This window comes from Chamaea fasciata, unplaced genomic scaffold, assembly GCF_029207755.1.
Source record: "Chamaea fasciata isolate MVZ Bird 193981 ecotype frontalis unplaced genomic scaffold, bChaFas1.0.hap1 SCAF_6, whole genome shotgun sequence".
NCBI lineage: Eukaryota > Metazoa > Chordata > Aves > Passeriformes > Sylviidae > Chamaea > Chamaea fasciata.
The window spans coordinates 19852454-19874093 of NW_027094091.1; positions in this window are offsets into that span (position 1 = coordinate 19852454).

A 21640-nucleotide genomic window follows, 5' to 3' on the forward strand; every position below is an offset into this window, starting at 1 on the left:
CAAAACTATTAGGGCATGTGTAGTATAACTCCCTTTCACTCCTATATTACTCAAGTATTTTTCCTACTCCTTCTTCTGGAACAGGTAAAAACCCTGAAGAAACATCTGTTTTATTTTTCTATTGTAATTTTTCTTTCAACCTTTTTATTAACATGTGGGTATTTCCCCAATGAGGATAAATTTTATCATTGCTTCATTTGGTTTCATATGGTAAGGTTTTCTCTTTAACAGGGTCAGAGAGAGACACAGTTGATTATAAGAGAATACACAGTTGATTAGAAGAGAACAACTTATTTTGCTAATGGGCACAAGGTAGGCCAGACTAATTTTCACTTTAAGTAGAGCCTTTCTCTGCAATCACTTTATTGAGTAAAGGCCAGCTCAGTAACAAAGTTGGACTATTAATAAAGAGTTGTTCTTTTAATGAAGAAATTTGTTCTACACATGATGTCTCAGTAATTACTTTCCAGAAGGCAGTCATTCTGTGGATTTAGCCAGAGGCATAAAGCTAGCAACTTCATCTCAAACTGAAAATCTATCTATCAGGACTATCTATCACCTGGAATATTAGATACAGTTCAAACCCTGAATTCATGAAATGTAGGCACTGTTCTTAAGTAACATACGATCAGTGATCTTCTTTGACCCATCTTTGCTAGAGGTAGGACTTATTTCTCTTTGCCATGAAAATTTTTCAGAGCATTATACTTAGACAAAATGGTAAAAAGCTGGCATCTCAGAGGACCACTTCAAACAAGCAAATAGCATTCAGGAAAATGTGTTGGTTCAAAACATGTTGATCTAGAAACAGGTCTGCAAATTCCTCACAGAGAGAGGTGTCTTGAATCAATATGAAGTAAGACTGAGAAGGCATCCACATTATGTAGAAAAGGCAAAATGGTGATATATTTTATAACTCCAGAATTCAGTCATATTATTCAGAAAATGAAAAAATCTTTTCCTGGTATTTTTTAATTAAATAAATAAAAGGTAATTAAATAAAATTCAGAAATAATCTTTACAGCAGAGAGAATAACTCAGTTTTCCATCCTGCTGAAATATTCTAGCCACTAGTTTTCGGTATCATACATCTTTACATTTTTTCTCTTTTTTTTCCTCACTTTCCCTTTCGTTCTTTCCTCATAAATCTTATATTAAGTATGTAGTGACAGATTAAAGAGGAAAGTTGGAAATCACTTTCCTTTTCATATATGTCTTTCTTCTTCCATTTCGTAGTCCCACAGTGCAGGCTGTTGATTAAAGCATTAAGTTTGGGATGAAAGTGAATCTGGGTGCCTGAATTCTCCCACTCTGAAAAGATCAGTGGTCTGTCAATAGCATATTTTGAAACAGTTTTTTATCAATCCATGTAATAAGCCAGTCTTCATTCAAGGAACTACATTATAAAATAATCTCCTAAAATTAAAAAATATATATATTTTTAAAGAGAACAGTCACAAACACACTCCCACAGTTAATGTTCTCTGTTATCAGACAGAGAAGAATACAGACATAAGAATACCTCCTACACTGAGCCATTAAGAGGATTTAAACAAACCGAGATCTGAATCACTGTTTAACTAATATTGTAAGTGTGTATTCAGCTGGCAGAGGGCATTCTAGCAATGCCCCAAAACAGACAAAAGTGTCAGAGTTAAACATTGACACTTTGGCTCCCATGCACCACTATGTGGCACAATTCTTTGCTCTGAGTTAGTTAAGGCAGACTTCACATGTTGAACAGTACTCATATATGCTCTTTAGAAAATTGCCTATTTATTATACATAAAAAAGAAGCCAAATCAAAAACCCAAATCCTTGCCCTAGGAGTAAGGTGGCACATTTTTCCATTCACTGCTCAAAGTAAAAAGCTATTTTTGAGGTAAAAGAGCTAAACCAAGCTCCATGTATTCTGTATCTTAACAATCACCTAAGCTTGTCAGGATATAGAATACATTTTTTGCTTGACTTAGAAATAATTGAATTCCTATAAACACCACTGAAATGAAAGACATTCTAAACAAAGCTGATTTCCTTTTGAAATTATCTCAATAAAATACTTATCTTTACATATATGTCTAAAATCAATATAATACAGAAAATGTGTTCACTTCAAAAACAACAGATATAGGCTAACAGTTCTCCAAAACCAAAGAAGGAATGGCATCAATCTTGTTCTTTACAGACATAATTAAAATACATCCAAATACAAATAAACATGTATACAGTGCATGTATATACTAGACTGAAGGACATCTGTCCACAGATGTCTTCTTTCCGATGGATTCTGATAGACTCCACAGACAGTTTGATAGCAATTTTTGTTAATTTTCTGTTTTTCCTATCAGAAAAAAGATGTCTTCATCCAGGCTGTATTTGAATTTTAGGTACCACATCTCTACAATAATGATTCAACTTTGTGATGTAATAGAGAATTACCATAGGAAGAATGTTCATTGAATATCTTATGGCTATGCAATTTTGATTGAAAAGGCTGTCAGACCTTTGAATTTGATGTCTTAAATTTTCTCAAAGTACGCATTTTCTATTATCCACATTGCCACAAGAATCTGTCTTACTTACAAACATGCAATTAAAAAACTCCATATATTGGCCCAAAACTAGTCTTATTCCTCTGAAGGTGGCCAGCAGTACCTAGTGACAGTTCAAGTTCAGAATCATTCCTCCATAAAAACTACATTCAGAAGATTTTGTGAATGTCACATTTTGTGAAGGTCAAACACTTATATGTTTGATATATAAGCTTCTTTTTAGATGGCTATTAATTTTTCTTTTTCTTTTTCTTTTTCTTTTTCTTTTTCTTTTTCTTTTTCTTTTTCTTTTTCTTTTTCTTTTTCTTTTTCTTTTTCTTTATTTCTTTTCCCAGAGGAACTATCTGCCTATCAGTCTTCTGTCTTAGGCCAGCAGAAATCTGAAATGAGACTACAGAGCAATGTTAAGTAGACAGTTCCAAAGAAAGCCCAGCACAAAGTGATTACACATTCAAGAAAATATAATTGAGACCATCTTTTTAAAATATAAAAAAAAACAGTTTTAGAAAGTCGCTCAGTTGTGTGAGTTCAGAAATAGAAAAAATCTGGCACATATTTCAGGCAGATTCCTAAGGTGAGGTTTATGGAGATACCATCAGAATATCAGGAATGTTTTATATTTTAGTTCTTCAAATTAACTGATTTTGGTTTCAGCCATTAAAAAAATGTAAAAGATGCAGAGCTTTCTCATCTCTCATCCCTTCCCTCTCCTCCTAATTGCCAAGGGTTGTCTCAATTCCTTCAGCCTCTCAATGAGGCAGTGGTGAAAATACTTGGGGAGTGTTTACAGTCAGTGCACAGTAGTTTGTCTCTGTTACTCCTTCCGTCTCACACAGTTCCTATAGTCTCATGTGGGTCCTTCATGGACTGCAAGTTAAATAACTTCTGTGCCTGAAAAACCCTTGCTCGTCTTTTCTGTGACTGTGGTGTTTCGTCTGCTGTTTGGTACTCTTTGTGTTCTCTCCGCCTGTTTGAAATTTTCTTCCAATTCTTAAATATGGTTTCCTAGAGGCACCACCAGCTTGACTGATGGGCTTAGCTGTGTTCTGTGGTAGGTCTTCTGGAATCATCTGGAATAATCGGACTGGACCCTAGACTGATTCCTGGAGGACACTATTAGTATCCCCCTCCCTGGCTGGCGATGCTGGGCCTGATGCACACCAGGACAGGGTTGACCCTCCTGGCTGCCAGGGCACTGCTGGCTATTGTTCAACTTTCCACTGACCAGGACACCCAGGTCCCTTTCCATGGCACTGCTTTCCAGCAACTCAATCCCCAGTCTGTACATACACCCAGGGTTACCTCATCCCAGGTATAGAATCCAGCACTTTCACTTGATGAACTTCATGTGGTTGGTGATTGCTCAGCCCTCTGCTTTGTCAAGGTCTCTCTGCAGGGCCTCCCTGCCTTTGAGGGAGTCAACCGCTCCTCCTAGATTTGCATCATCTGCAGACTTGCTCAGTCCCTTCCAGTCCTGCATCAAAGTCATTTATGAAGATGCTGAAGAGCACAGAACCAAGGATGGAGTCCTGTGGAACCCAACTAGTGACAGGTCACCACTCTGATGTCACCCGATCCACTGTAACTCTTTGTGCATGACCCATGACCCACCTGCTCACCATCACATCATGATGCATTTATCCAGCTGTGCTGGACATTTTGTCCAAAAGGATCCTATGAGAGACAAAAAGCTTTACTGAAATCAAAAAATATTAGGTGGCTTCCCTTGGTCATCTAGGTGAGTTAAGTTCTAGGTCACCACTCTTTATCACAAATGCCCTTTATAAGAAGTTTAAGATATAAGTTGAAGCTAAGAGAGTTTTCTCTCATTTCTGTCTACTTTCATATTTTTAATTTCTTTGTCATATTCACTAAGTGATACCTTGTTTAAAAGTCCTTTGTAGCCTTCTAGAAAGACTAATACAATATTTTATTTCCCTTGCACCCCAGATGATCATTAATGAGCTGTAAAATAATTCAAAATAATACTGATTGATAGAATATCTTTTAATCTTTTCCAAGGCAAACAAGAAGATGAAATTATTCTCTTAGCATTACAAGGGTCTGATTGCTAGCAGTCTCACATCTCTAGATGCCTGTAATTATCCACCGTAATTTGTTAGCTCATTTAATTAATTCAGAGAGACTGTATGTTTCTTCTCATAGACATATCTGTAACGGTATGGACCTCTTACTTCACACAGTATACTAATTGCTGAATTTTGGGTTGTGTAACAGTATAACAACATTTGAAAAAATCAGTAGAGATTAACTCTCCCAGTCCAAAGACAGAATAATTACTCTTACAAATTAACAACCCCTGTCTCCCATGAGTGAAGAATCTATCTAATTAATGGTCAGTTCATGCGTAAAAAAATAGTATCAGCTGTTCAACCATTATTTGAAGATGTTAGCAGTAACTGATATAGTTTATCTGAATTTTAAATGGAAAATAGTGTCAATGGGACTGTAAAATATATTGAGCGTGCCATTTAATAAATACAATTTATGAAAAGTAGTGTCAGAAGCATAATTCATTGTGAAAAATAAGGACAGAATGTATTTTACACTAAAGTCATATGCATCACATATTGTATTTTTCTTACTGATGTATTGGGGTTTTAACTTGTAAAATGGCCCAATTAGAAAGCACAAAGAATGTGCAGGAAAACTTAGCAAGTAAATGCAGGTATATATGCTATAATCAGTACTGAATATTTGAAAAATTAAATCTAGATACATAAAAAATATTAGAGGTTTAGTTACACAGAGTACAATTTAAACAGAATTCAAACATTGAAGTACAAACTGCTCTTCAAAGTTCCATGCTTACATATTTATCTGTCAAGTAAAGTAGATTTCCTGTCATTTGAGGAAGCTAGTCAGTTCTTTGGTGACTTTTTTATCCGTCCTCATTCAATAAACCAATTGTTAGAAAGCTGCATCAACTATTTGATTTTTTGTGTTATTTTTTCATTTTTCAAGCCACTTTTCATTTTCTCAGCCAGGAAATAGCCTTAAAGAAGTCTAGAGAATCAAACTCACTTTTTACCTTCTGCTGTGGGCCAATCAGTTTTTAGTTACTTAATGCAAGATAAAAAAATGGGTGAACTCCACTTACAACAGGTGGTTAGGCATATACTTTTAGGAGAATTCTGCTAGTAAAATTAAATTGCATCTCTTATATTTAAGGTTTTCCAACCTGTATAAAAGCAGAAAGTGGTTAGATACATATACATATAATAATTAATTGTGGTCCAAATGTGTAATGTCCAACTCCATCAACAGGAAGTTTTACTTGGTCAGATAAGTAGCGTCAATCCTATTCCTGACAATAGGTCACATTTTATTTAATAATGTACAGATTTCTCTATCCGAGATTAAAGAGAGAAAACTTTTTTTTTTCTTTGCAAATGGCTCTGATTTTTTTTTTTCAGGGAGAAAATTAAAGAAATATTCAGTAGATACTATTATTAAGAACCATTTTTTTCACTTTATAAAGACATTAAAGAGAACAAATATAGTTTTTCATATGGCTTGATTCAGGTAACAAGAATGGTACATAAGCACACCAGCAGATATAAATATAGAACGCGTTTATTAAAATTTTAATTGCAGCTAGGTATCTAGGCAGCATGTACGGAAAAATAAAAATTCTTTTCTACTAGAGACAATTAGTTAAATGAAGTAGTAAGTTTTAATCATGTCACTCAAAAGAAGTATAATACCTTAAATCATTTTTGTGAGAATATCATGACTACCATTACCTCTGGTCTTTTCTGAGGTATACTGTTAACTTACTTATGTAACTGTCAGAAATATGATTAACAGATCTGTGTTAACACTGAGCTATGAAGTGCTCAAAATCCTTGAGCACTTCCTAGTGAGGAAGAGAACTGTTTCTCACAATGACTTTTTACCTTGTTAATAGCTCAGCTAGGGATAAACAGTTATTAAACACCTGCCATAAATCTCAAATTAAAATTGTAATTAATCCTTTCAAATAAAAAGTAGAAAAAGTGGCTTGTTGGAAATATAGATAAACACCTTTTTATTTGGATAAAAGAATAATAAATAAAGTGCAAAGGGAGAAAAAACTGTTATTAACCCAAATAACTTCCAGAGTGAGAAATTAATTACAAAGACATCTCGATTGGGAAACCTTTACAAAGGTTGAAGGACTCATATAGTTTTCTTCTCAAAGTCCAATGAAATACTTACCAATTTATTACATGAAACTTGAGGGGAAGCATATTATGCATTCATATTTATTCAGCTGGTTTATGTGGCTAAATGTGTATCCTACATTACAATGTAAGTTGTGCCCAAACTACGTATTCTCTCACCATCTTCATGAGCTGTTGAAACCACATGAGGCAGTGTTCCCCCTGTCCCCTCCTCCCAGACTATTTTCTGTTAATGTTCCATCAATGCCTTGCCCAGCACTCACAGATAACTCCCTCCAGGAGCTATCTCTGTTTAATGGGCCATCAAGGACCCACTGCATGACTCATAGAAACATATCATCCCATTGTGAGATGCTCTGCTCAGGGGGAGGAACCAAGCATTCCCACCTGAATATAATCTGGGATTTGGGACAGCACAGGGAGCCCTCGCCCACTGGATTCCCAGAAGTCAAGAGCTACCAGACCTTTCTACAGGATCACCGCTTCAGGAAGACCACCTCATCTGGACTGCTTCCACCACCGTAACTAAACAGGGTGTCAGGTTGTATTCTGAGTCTGTCAGGGGTCTTTTCTACTATTGAATTTATTTTATTTTACTTTTTTTCCCCTCCTATTAAACTGTACTTCTGGCTTGGAGTCTCTCACTGGTTTTGCTTTCAAACCAGCACAATGTGCATTGGCTAATTCTTTAAAATTATTTTCCTTTGAGGAAACAATCCTAAAATTTACTTAAATGGAGCATTTTTGACAGTGAAAAAAATAGGCTGCTTCCTGGTATTTAGAAGACACAGAAGTGAATTTATGCCCACACTACCACAAAAAACATGGTGCTATTTTCTGATATTGAGGCCAGTGAGGGAAGTATCTCACATTGTTACTTTCAACTTTGTTACTCTCCAAAACAGGAGTCTTCCATTCAGTTCAGGGATTTTTCTCTGACTTACACTAGTTTCCAGACTGTGTCTAGGTCCACTACATTTTGCAAAGCAAAAGTATTTCAGGGATTATTCTAGCAGTTTTGAATTATGAACATCAGAGTTTCAGAGTGTGGAAGAGTCCCTTTACTCTAATTTACTGGACTTTCTTCAAGTGATCTTGCTTTATTAGCTAGGAAAATCCTGTGACATGATTCAAAATCATGAGAATTTAGCCTTCACCTTGTAAGTGCTAAGAGTCACACAAAATTCTTGCATTCTTTTTAATTTAAATGGCAGTCTGCTTTAACTGTGAGCTCAAACATCAAATATATTTTTTAGATGTTTCTCTAGCTAATAGATTTCAGGGTGTAAATATAAGCTCTTTCACAACATAGATAGATCCTGGGAAAGCTATAAAACCACACTTAATGAAGAATTAATATTATTGAATATCATTGAAGAAACTACACAAATACCAGGGTAAAATTAGAAATTCTCTGTTAATTAAATTTACTTTGAATCCCAGATGGTTTTTCTTTCTTTGGAAGTCAATCACACATGAAAATAAGAGCAAAAATTATGTATATCATCAAAGAAGAGAAACAATCTAAAGAGAGACAATAATAGAGCTAGGCTGCATCGTATTGGATGCCTATATAGGCTATATTTTCAGGTAATGGCTGTATGAAAAAGCAAATTTTTAATTAAAAGAGAGAAGGAGACACCTATTCAACAATTTGGAAGTCATCCTAAATTCTGAAAATTGTCTTGTGATATAAAAATAAATTTAGAATTTGTTCTGATTTGGTGGGGTTTATTCATAAATCAAACTGAATATTTTATATTCACATTGTAACTCCAGTTGATCCCCCCACCCCGGCCAGGAAAAAACCAACCAACCAAACCAAAACAAACAAAAATCCCATACCACTTGCAGGAAAAGTGCCTCCAGATCTAAGAATTATTGTGTCATCACCATTGCACAAAATGACCACCACTTGTCAGGTAAGACACAGTTAATCTATGCAAATAAATCAGTTGCTAGGTAAGATTGCTAGTCTTTGAACAGAAACTAGAAATTTTCTTCAAAGGTGCTTCCCTGTCAACAGAGAATAAGGAAATCCACTATAAGGGGAGTTTTGTTACTCTGAAAATCAGAACAGAGATGGAGATAACAACATGGCTACTACAAAGGAAATTAAAGCCCCTGTAATCTACTAAAACAGTGGATGAATGGGAAATGTTCATGTAATTTTTTAAGCCTTCCAGAAATCTTAAGCAAGTCCTTTGCAGAAACTTCCTACTCATGTGAAGAAAGGTAAAATACTGCCACGCATTCTAAACAGACATAAATGTTGAAAATAAAGTGTAGGAATAAATTATTGATTTTCAGCATGACAAAAAAAAGCTAATAATTTGATTTTCCAAAATGTTGTATGAGGAATGTGGTTGTTATACTCACATATACTCAATCCTGATATGAAAAAGATGATGTGGAGGAAGGTCACGATGTTTTCTAGGAACACAGCATTATTAAGACAAGTTAAGATTTAAGAAATTGTATAAGATCTCTGGAAAAACTGAAATTTGCTTCCATAATAGTAATAGAAATCTAATTATCATAAATGGAAGTTGCTAAACACATTAATAACTTGCAGTTTTAAATTGGTTCTATCCACTTCAAAGTTAGGCTACTGTTGGGGGACTATTAACTGGAAAATTCTGCTCAGTTATGATGAAATAGAAAATTCTGAAAAGAAATAATAAAATATAATTTTAAATATTGTGAGCCAATGCATAACATTTTATGACATAAAGTAGCAATTTCCTAACAAATGTGTATCACTCAAAAATTGCTTTTCTTTTTTTCTAAGACTAAGGTTTATGTTTATATCCTGTGTGATTAAGACGGAATCAAGAAATAGAAATAAACTATTCATGTTGATGGTGTAAATGCTTTTCATACTGTATAGCATAGTAGATGTATAAATATATACATATATATAAAAAAATTTGCATGTGTTTTGTTTCATTACAAAATCTGCTTTGCTGTTTTTGTGTGGGGATATGAAACTTTCAAGTCCCAGTATTTTCTGTGGAATATAAAAATGAAACTTTCTAACCAAATTTAGCAAGCTATTTCTTTTATCTATTTTTAAAATTTTATTTTCTTCCTACCCACAAAAATAATTTTAATAAACAAAAATTATAACAGGGAAATTCTGTCTTGTTCACAATAGTTTATGAACTAAATTTGCTTAGTTAACAGTGAAATGGAAATTTTAAAACATACTTAAACAAAAAGATGGAGTTTGTAGTATCCACTGTCACTTTCTTTGAACACAGTATGGACATGTACAGAAAATTCTTTTTATGAAGTAATTAAAATGAACAATCCTAGATACACTTATGAATAGATGTGAGATACGTCCATTTAACAGGCAATAATCTAAGTGTGAATTAAATGAAGGAAGTATTAGTTGTTTGATCTTACTGCTGTGTGCCAAAGAAATTAAAATATGAGCAGATATAATTGAGTGATTGTTAAATGAAGTAATTGCCTCTGCATTGAGCCATGTGGGGCAATGTCAGGCACAAGGAGATGGCTGGAGCACAGGGTGAGCCTGCTGGTTTCCCTGCTGCACTTTGTCCCCTGCAGCCATCAGCTCTGGGACAGGCAACATGGACAAGAAGAAATCATTCACTCGCAGGGCAATGAGGCACTGGAACAGATTTTCCAGAGAAATTATGGATGTTTCAAGCCCAGGCTGGATGGGACTCTGAGGAACTTGGTCTAATGGGTGGTGTTCTTGCATGGCAAGGGGCTTTTATCTTTACGGTTCTTTTCAACACAAACCATGCTGTGATTTTATGACTCTATAACTAACTTCACATTGCAGATTCTATTACAATAGTACATTCTAATATATACAACTAATATTCTATTAATCAATAAATATTTTAGCCTATTAACCTAATTCTTCTGCTTAGGCAACTACATTGGTATCACACAATTTTTTTTCAAAAAACCCCTTTATCATTACTGATAAATGGAACCAGAGAATAGAGAATATTATTAGTAACTCCAGATAGACAACTATATTGAATTCCTCTTTTGAGTGAAATCGATCTGTGTATGTATGCCTAGATCAACAGTTTGAAAGTTCAAAGATCTTTTATCCATCCAAGAAAAGAATTTATGTATTTGGGGAGTTTTTGTTTTCATTTATCAGTGACACCCTTCTACATAAACAATCTTAGTTTTTCTTAGACTTCTTGTTAAACTTCTCCCCTTATAGAAGGTTAAAGTCTCTTAAATCCCATCTCATTCACAAAACATGGAGTATTGCCTACTTTCCTTGTCTTTTGGTCACTTTTATTTCTTTAGATTGAAATTAAAATTAATGGTTTAAATAACTTAAGTATCTTTAAGAGTAAGGAAAAATAAAATTCTTCCACTCCTCATACATCAGAAATGAACACAGATAAGATGAAAATCAGTTTGTGAAGGAAACAGTAGAACAGATTTTTTTTCAAGGCTTTCACAAAGCTGTGCAAATGTGTCTTCATAGTGCTTTGTTATTGTGGTTCGAAATGCAACACACATTGCTATGACGTCAGCCAGACAAAAAAAAAAGTCCTCATGAGACATCTGATCACTATCTTATTTAAGAGTCAAGAATTTTAGAGAAACCAACAAGAACCCAATTCAGATGCAAATTCACAAGTCAAAAGAGGTTCTGGGGTAAGAATCTATATGATATTTTTTCATTAGTACAGCAATTCAATTTTTTTCTCTTTTTAGTGTTAGAAGTATGATTTGGATCTGTCAGTAAAAGTATTATGAAAAGGAGGATGGTAGATTATTTTTAAAATAGCAATTCAAACATCTACTAAGTAATTTCTTATTGTTGGACCATATCTTTATTTTTGTATGTTCATTTATGAATTAACTTCTTTATACTGTTATACACCACCAGTGATATCAAAATCAGTTTTGGTTTTCCACTGAACTAATTTTTTTCCCTGAAGAAGTACAGATATCCAATATGTAACAACACATGGCTTAAAGATACACTGTTGATAATGATATCCCTAGAGGTAATATTATCTGTTAAAGATAAACCAAACTATCTATCACATTCTAATGGTCAGAGGTCAGTATAACATCTGCCCTGGCTATTTTCAAATTGTTTCTGAATTCATGTATGGTGCTCCTCAGTCTCAAAATTTGTTTGAGCATAAAAATGCAGTACCAATGAATTGAATCTTCACTTTTTTTTTTTTTTTCTTTAGCTGATACTGTGGGAACTTGCTTTTCAGCTGCAAAAGCAGCTTATTTAAGGGTTTTTTCCCAGTGTTGTTAAAAGTGAATAAAGTGGCCAGACACTGAGTACATTACAGTGACCTTGCTACGAGAAGTCAGCGATAATGAGCAATTTATGAAGTATGATACCCATGCTCTAGTATCAAAAGTAATATTATCCAATGGATTTTTCAATTTGTACAGCAGCTTTTTTTGCTCCTTTTTCAGTTTTACTTTGCTGGTGGCACTAGCTTTGAGGCCACCCTAACTTTTAATCCTCTTTTATAGCAGGAATCAACTAGTACTCAGCTTGCCTCTCTACTTCATTCCATTCCTATAAGAGAACCTTTTAGAAACATAAAGAACTCTGGACTCAGCAAAAGTTCCTGTCTGCAAACCTGCAGGCTGCAACAAACTAAGTACATCCCTACCTGAGTTTCATTTTTGCAGACACAGGAAAAAAATTTGAGTAACTGAAACCAGAACAGAAGCTTACTACTATAATGAATTTTATTTGAACACTTGTTAAATTGATAACTTGTTACCTAGTGATTTTGGTTTTCTTTTTTTCTTACATTCTTTATTAACCTCCTAAGTGAGTTTGGAGACTGGACCAGTTGCTGATCAAATCATGTTAAAATTTGGAAATATATGTGGAGAGGAAAAAAAGAGAAAATCACTGTAACCATTGGGCGGTGTGAGATAACTTTGTATATAAAAAGCTGACAATATTATGTTACTTTGAAAGGCATCACTCTTTTCAGCACATATCCAAAGCACAGCCCCCTAATAGCTACCATGAAGGAAATTAATTCTAACCTGGACAAAACCAGAAAATATGATCCATACTCTATCATATTTGATTGTATTTGTTATTGCGTATCATATTTGATATTGTGACTGAGCACATATAAAGCCCCAAAAAAATTTCTCAGTGAGACTTTTAAAATGGCTTATGGGTGTTCATGTAGCCTGAGTTAGACACATGGGAGAAATACTGACAAGATATTCTCAAGAGTTCAAAACAACAAAACAAAAGCAGGTTCACTGGCAAGTTTGGAAAACCAGATTTTGGCAAAGCCTTAGAGTAGCATTCAGTCAACATAAAACCCTTCTCAGAGGATTAGCTTAGCCTATTCAGTTTAGCAAACTCCAGGCCTATTTGATTTTCAGTTACTCAAAAATTCCATGAAGAGAGAATCAGAAGAAGAAAGTGGAGATAAAGATAGAAAATATATGAAAAAGGGCACATATAGCTACCAACTCCTGAGTTCCAGCAGTGTTAAGCAGATAGAAATTCCAAGATAAGGTAATGTAAAGACGTGTTTGCCTTGTGTTCAGCTTTACCCCTTGGCCTTCCTGGTCCCATCCCCCAGGTAGGACTTCCAGTCATTTGGCTGCTCAGGAGCTGGATTAGGGGCTCTAGAGGCAGGTGTGGAGCGTTGCCTCTGCTGTGCCAGGGATTGATAGGCATTGCTGGACTGAGATACAGGTTCTAGGGATGGGGGATGCAGAGCAAGGCACTGCCATGCCAGGGTAAGGCCTGACCTGCCTCTTCCCTCACACACATGCACCCCACAATATCTCGAGACACCAAATTTAGTCTCTCACAGTACTTGTACAATTTTCCCAAAGTGGCTCTGGAGTCTCCACCCCTGGACATTTTCAAAAGTCATCTCAACACAGTGCAGAGAAAATGGTTTTATTGACCTCATGTGAGCAGGGAAGCTGGGTGGGATGTCCTCCAGAGGTCCCTTCCAGCCTCAACTGACACCGCTATAAGAATGGAAAACTTGAAAACTGTACTATATACACTGCATACCTGCAAAAATACCATCTCTATATGTTCTTCTGTTGGCACTCAGCCTATGAGGATTCAACTTTAGCAGCAACTTCCGGAGACTTCTGCAGTGAAAATATTATCTAAGGCAGATCCTTACCTGACTAAGCAGCTGTGGGTTAACTCCAATAGGCAGCTCAGTCTCACACATAAGTCACACAAGCCAGTCATTCAGTGCCCTGTACTGGAAAAGTGGACAAGGGTTCAGAAACCACTTCTTGAAGGTGTTTAAATGTAAAATTATATAATTTTTAAAATATAACAATGAATTTTGCTACAACGTGGACAAGTTGTGTCTCATAGGTAGAGTAACTGTCAGTAACAGAAATTGAAACACCGGTAAATTAGAAAACATTTAAAGAAGGCATCACTGAACATATGGTGAGGGAGGGGATTTTTTTTCTTTTTTTCATCCTGAAGATAAGTAAAACTAAAAATTGCAATAGATACCTTATGTTAAAACAGATTTTGTCTAGAAATGTGCAGCACTTTAGAAAACCACTCAAAATTTCAGAAGCCAAGGGATTCAATGTATGTTGATTTTATTGCTCTTATTTCTCCCTTGCTGGCAAGTAAAGATATATTCTGCTGTTGGTAGCATGGTGTAAGGAATGTTGGACATTAGAAATGTCCTGGGTTGTAGTGTAGGATGTGCACTAAGTATTCTATCACTGTTTTAATGAACTGTTGAATCCAATTGTAGGAGTAGTGCTCTTCCCGGGCCCCCTCCCTCAGGGCTATCTTCTGTTAATGGCCCATCAAATGCCTTGCCCATGACTCATAGATAACCCCCACTGGGAGCTATCTCTGTTTAATGGGCCATCAAGAACCCACTGCATGACTTATCATCCCATTGTGAGATGCTCCTTCCAGAGGGAGGAACCAAGCATTCCCACCTGGATATAATCTGGGGTTTGGAACTGTACAAGCAGCCCTTACCCACTGGATTTCCAGAGGACCAGAGCTACCAGACCTTTCCATGGGATCACTGCTTCAGGAAGACCACCTCATCTGGACTGCTTCCATCACCCTGCTCAGGTTATTCTGACTCTGTCAGTGGTCTGTTTGTATTATTGCATCTATTTTATTTTACTTTCTTTCCTTTCTTCCTATTAAATTGTATGTCTGACTTGGAGCCTCTCATTTGTTTTGCTTTCAAACCACTACAAGAAATTAATAGAAAACTGATCTGAATCATTGCTGTATCCGGTTGTTTTGTGATTACATAGAGATATGATAATGAATTTATATTTTAAGGTAAGAAGAGGTGGTTTTATAAGTCAAAGTTTTTGTATAAGCAATAATTATTAATAAAAATCATAAGTATTATTATATTTAAACTAAGCTTCACTTACCCTTTACATTTTTTCTCTATATTCTTTATTTACCTATCAAGGAAATTTTCCCTCCTTTTGCACAGTTCTGGTGCAATTACTGAAGAAGTGTTAGGAGCACCAAAGTCCTCAAAGGCTTTTTTTTCCAAATACCAGAAGAAATAATATCCCTTAGCACAGATGTACAAATGTACAATAGATGCACATCGATGTAAAAATAAGGGAAAAAAAGCTCACTGTAGCCTGCACCAGTCTCTACACAGAATCTGATGGCAGTCAATATACTTTACCATAACAATAGTGGAGGAGTAAACGTAACTACACCTATGAAGCTGTTTCTACTCCATTTTGTAAAATCTTGCTCTATTACCAAAATACAATGTATATTTATGTCTGTATTATGGATTTCAGTCCCTCTGTGTTGAGACTTCACAATTTCTCCATACTTCAAATCTTACTCCATAGTATGTCTATGTCTAGAATATACATAGTTTTAAGATATATTACACTGATGATGTGAGAACTGAAATACTGGTGTTCCCACCCTGAGAAACTGAGCCATAAAAAAGTATATTTAAATGAAGTATATTGTTCTTATTATCAAAGAATGAAGTGTTAGGAGAATTTGTGTTGGAACAACTGACAAGACATCATAAAGATTTTAAGCAGGACTGTTGGTACCACCTATTATTAGGGTTGACCAGTGGTTCATATTTTCAGTTAATTATAACTTTGCATAGGTGAAATGGTCTGACCTCCCATTTTCCATGCTAAGTGAACAACTCAGGATGGCATAATTTGCCCTTTTTTGGCATTTCTGCCACAAATGTTTAATCAAACAAATCTGCTATTCTTAAGAAAGTGTCTAAAATAGGAAAATTAAGTACTATTTCCTTGTATAAAAATCTGCAATACTACACATTTTGGAAAAAAAGATTTTTGCAAAGTCTGTCAAGAATACTTCTGTTGTTATTCATTAAAATCTTCAAATCTGCTCAAGGTGTAAGACTCTAAGACTACAGAATAAATAACAATAAGCAATAAAGAACTGACCAAATCTCTCCTCAGAAAACTACTATTGTCTGGAACTCCTGATAGCCATATTTGTGCTAAATTCAGGAAACTCACTTTCTCAGGCCCTTTTTCATTAGAGGGCACATGAGACTAAAAACTGAAAGAGAAAAGATCAGTAGGTGGACAGAAAGCAAAAGCTTGTGATAGTAAACAGATATGGCAAGGACAGATCTGAGAATGAAGAGAACAAAAGAAATTGGGATGACTGGTGAGGAGTCAATGTGTTTGTATGAAGCCTAAGAGATGACAGAGAGCCTAGATGAAAGAAAAAAGAAAATGAGTGAAAGAAGATGAGCAGGAGGAGAGAACTGATAGAAGGCAGAAAGGTTAATGACCAAATCACAAAGGGGAAAAACTCTGGACCCTTCAAATTGTCCATAAAAGCCAAAGAGATTTTTATTCATATTTTGTTGATGAAACACTCTAAGATTCAGAAGACTGTGATTTCTACAGTTCGATGCTAAACTGAATTATCTGAAAATCCATTGCATGTGTATGCCATTGCGTGTTGGAAGACTGAGGTTGGATATTAGGAAAAATTTGTTTACTGAAAGAGTGGGTAAATATTGGAAAAAGCTCCCCATGGAAGTGGTGGAATCACCATTCTTGGAGTAGATATGGCACTTTATGACACACTCCAATGCACCTGATTATCTTCAAAGACTTTTCCAGTCTTAATGATTCTATGATTATATATTTTGTCTCTAAGAGATGATTGAACAAGAGGGGAAAAAGGCTACTTGTCCAGGTTCCTGCCTTGCTTGTTAAAAGGAATGCTTACAGGAAAGGGAAGACTGCTATCTTATGCTGAGCATCTGGTCAGCTTGAAAAATACTGTGTGAGGCAGACACTGAGGGGTAGCCTACAGGATAAAGGAGATTGAGGCCTTGTTTGAAACAAAGGACTTGCTGTTAGGTAGAAACAAAAGCCAAACTTGTGCAAGACAATTTTTTTTAAAACCTAGAGAGAATCTATGAGGTTTTCTGACTCAGAACACAGGGAGTTCTTTGATTCAAAAGCAAAGTTAGAAAAATGAGATGGTGGTGAAAAAGGAGAATTGTTTAAAGCATTCTCAGGTAATTTTGATGTTTGAAACAGACAAGAGATTTTTTTTACAAAAAGGATTACCTTGTTTTAGTTTATGTATTTTCTAAATAGTTCATTTTTAAAGATTGAGAGCCTTTAACGTCTTTTGGTGTGTTCATTTAAGAAAGGAACATGGAGAGCTACTTGCCTCAAGATTCTCCACTACTTGAATTTGTCAGAGTCCAGACATATAAAAACTTTGTAATAAAAAGTAGAACAACTGAATCACACATTTACACCATTTTTTTTCGTGTGGCAGGTTTCGAGTTCCTCCCTTTCTGGGACTACAATTAATGCCATGAATGGCTACCAGATGAACTACAGGATGCCCGCAGCTGCATTTGAAGATACTACAAACAATAGCCCAAACTGAAGGGTTAGGTACTCTAAAAATAAGTTTCTAGATATTCAAACCAGTCTTTGATTTATCAGATAATGCATCTCAGTGTTCCAGTCACAAAAATGGGGATAATTCTACCTCTCCAGTTCTCCAACTCATTTTGAACATAAATTCAATACTCTGTTGTGAGACAGTAAAATACCATAAAGTCATGTGTAGTAACAGATGATGTTAAGATTACCAAGCTTGTTAACAAACCAAATCAGAGAAGGTTTTTGCTAATGTGAATTGAATAAAACATGGGCATTATATTGAGGAATGTGCTGCTCAAAGCATTGCATATGAACTCTTCCATGAAGAAGACAAAAGCACAAGAGGGAACAACAAAACAAGTAAAACAGGACAAGAACAGAGGTCTCTTCCTTGCTAACTGATAATTTTCATCACCAGATGAAACCACACTTTTTAGATTCAAAGTGTAGAGTTTGCTTCAAGTGCCATCTACCCGAAAATTTCATTGATCAATGGATGCTAATACTCGGTCTATACTCCATGGTTACTACACTATAGCAATTAGAGTTGTAGCTTTAACTTTATGCTCCAGATAAATTTCATTAACAGAAGTATATTATTCCATTAATATATTTCAGAACTTCAAGGAAAGTGGAAATGCGCATTCTCTACTGTTCAGTTGATATTACATAATGGCCTGGTCAAACAGCGAGGCTTTCCAGAACAGACTCAAATAAGAATCAAATGTCACTGTTGAATGGGATGGGGGGAGTGAAAGCTGTCAGCAGCAGTAATTTATTTCTACATAGAGTAAATTATGACAGCTAGCATATTTTAAGACAAAGTGAGACAAAACAAAACTATGTATGATCTCTATGATTTATTTTCCTATCAACTTCTTCTGGCAGTATAACTTAAAAAATCTTTGTATTTTTGTTAAAAAACAAGGTTGGGAGTGATATGTGTACCTTCATTTCATGTTTGCATTCTATTTCCAAGGGAGATATAGAGGGTTTTTTAAATTTATACAAGGCACTATATAATTTTGAGAATGATATTCTTGCTGTAGCCATTCCTTACTTTAATTTCTCTTTGATTTCCCCTAGGCAGAACTTTGTAAATATTTATCTGAATTATAAGCAATATTCTAACACAGCTTTCAAAAGAATTCTTTGTCAATTTTCATATCTTGCTCATAGCTACAATGTTTTTTCTCAAACAGTTGCGTTATATGTAATCCTAAAATCTGCTTTAATCCCTGAAAGAAGCTTGTTGGAGTTTATCAGTGTGGATTGGGAAGATATGTATAACCAACTCTACACATGATTAGAATCTGGATCTGTAGACTTACTAAATCACCTGACTCCCCTGACTTCAGCAAAAAAGTCTTTTTCACACTGTGGCAGAACATACAGCATCAGAGCCTTACTTAGAAAAACTTAAATCCTTCTATTTTCTGAGAAAATTGTATCATTTTCTTCACACTTTCATGTATGCTCTGTGTACCTGCAGTGGTAACCTGCCTTTTTGTTAATTGTCAATTGTCATAATTGCTCACAAGCTGTAGAGTTACAGCTTTAAAACAGGTCTCAGTACTATTAAAATTATCTGACATTTTTTAGCATTTCAAACTCCTGTCAATAATGAATTACAATAGTTCTTTTAAATATAATATCAAACTAATTCTATGAATGAACCTAAGATCTGGAAAATATTTTCATTTTTAACCTCTTTGGTCTGTGGTGCAAGCCCCAGACTCAATGTGAGAGGTGAAAGATTCTCTTTGTATCTTCTTGATACATTTTTTTTTAATATTCTGTGCTTCTGGCGTTCAGATTGAATCAAATTTGCAGATGGCATTATTTCAAATAATATTAAAATGCAAGTAAAAATGGAAACAATATTGTTACACTATTGCTAACTTTTCAGGCACAGAAGAAAATTCTACAGATGTGCCTTGGTAACTAAATAGTTTTAGCTACTTGATATGAGTAAGGCTTTCTCCACGAAGAATAACTACATATAAATTACGTACAATTATTTTATAATAGGTGCACTATGTCTATGTGAAGTCCAGGTTCAGTTTGTAAATCACTGGCTGTGCAGAAAATATTTTTCATGAATGCTTTGCAATCCCTAGTAATGCAATTAACTAATTACTGGGAGCACTTAAAGATGTAAATATGTACTACTTTGTGAAGTTAGTTTACCCTTATAAATATTAAATCACATAAGCAAAGTTCTATCTTCAGGCTAACTTCAATACATTAAAAGAAAATTCAGAGCAAATTTAGAGACCTCTTGTGCTGTTTCATTGCTTTTAGATATTTTAGGCCATAGTATAAAATATTTTTATTATAGAGTGAACAGTAGTAGAGCTAAAAATATGCTAATATTCGTGGTTTGTATTATGTACTTTGTAAATTTGTTTCAATATTTTGCTCCAATAATTTTCACTGAAATATTCTGAGCCACACTTAAAACTCACAATATGCTGAGCAAAAGCACTCAATGCCATGTGATGCTACATTTTCTCTTTACATATTCTCACAGTGTGTTTTTATGATTAGAGTGAATTTAATACATTGGAATTGAATAACACAAGAGTAGAAAACCTTAGGATTAAAGCTATGGAACTAAAAATAGATCAATTGATTGATTGACTCTGAATAAGTAGATAGCAAATGTTTTCTGTTTCACAAAAGTTAGGGTTATAGGAGATGGAGAGATTTCAGAGAAGGAGAAAGTTAAAGCTTTATTGGATTTTCTAACAAAGATATAACAAAAATAATAAATTACTAAAAAGAACCCCAACAAAACAAAATAAATTCTATAAATTCAATAAGAAGTTATTAATGGATAAGAACATTCTAATGCTTAGGCCCAGCACTTGAGAAACAGCTGAATTCTTTACTTTGATATGGAGACTTTGAAGATCTTTTGGAAGGTATGTTTATATGATATAGTCATCTGGAATTAAAAAGAATACATGTGATCTTTTATTATTTGCTTTAAAATATAGGTTCTACTTTTAAAACAGCAGGAGTAATAATTGACAAATGCAGTAAACATATGTCATTCAAACACACACTAAAAATACCTGTTGGCTCACCAAAGAACCTTCTGAACACTCTGTTCCTTTGCTTGTCAGTATTTTGCCCATGATCTTGTCCAAGTCATCTAATTTCTTTAAATCTCCACTTAGCAGATGTAAAACATTGAGTCAAAATATATCTCAGTATTTAATATTTCATGTGTTCATCCAGATATGGGAGATGCACAGAAGCAGATCTGACAGGAACACTTTATTTGAGTAATATGAATAAAATTTATGTTTTAAAATATGCTTTATGTCTAATGTGCTTAGAAAATTTTAGAGTGAGCATAAAAAATTTATTGGAAAAAAAATTGGTAGGGAGGTTATATTTGTTAATGAGTCTGTACTTAAAAAATAACTTTGTTATGGTACTTTCTATGTGAAAACCTCCTTCCCCCTTGCAACAAAAACCCCCAAGTAAAACAAAACCCCAAACCAAAACCCAACCATTAAAACCATAATGACTGTTTACTTTTTAGATGATCTAGTAGCCACCATGCACACTAGAAGATATAAGAACTGGTGTTTTTTATATTTTATAAGGCATTCTAATTTAATCTAGTAATGTAATCTAGTAATTTAGTAATTCTAATGTAATCTTATGTAATCTCTAGAAATCTGTCAGATTTCATTGCTTTTTTTACTTCTCTCTTTTTTCTGAAGTTTGCACATTCAAATTCTCCGCCTAAGTCACCAGACCACTGATACCTTCGGTTCCCTGACTGAGTCTCTAAAGGAAAAGTTGTAACAGTTACAGAGACAGTGGTACTCAAAGCTCCACTGTAAAGTACTGTTTTTCTTTCCACCTCACTCACAGTGTAAAATCTGAAACCCCACTTTTTAAATCCCTCTTACATACATCTGATGTTGCATTCATTGTTTGTGTAGTCAAATG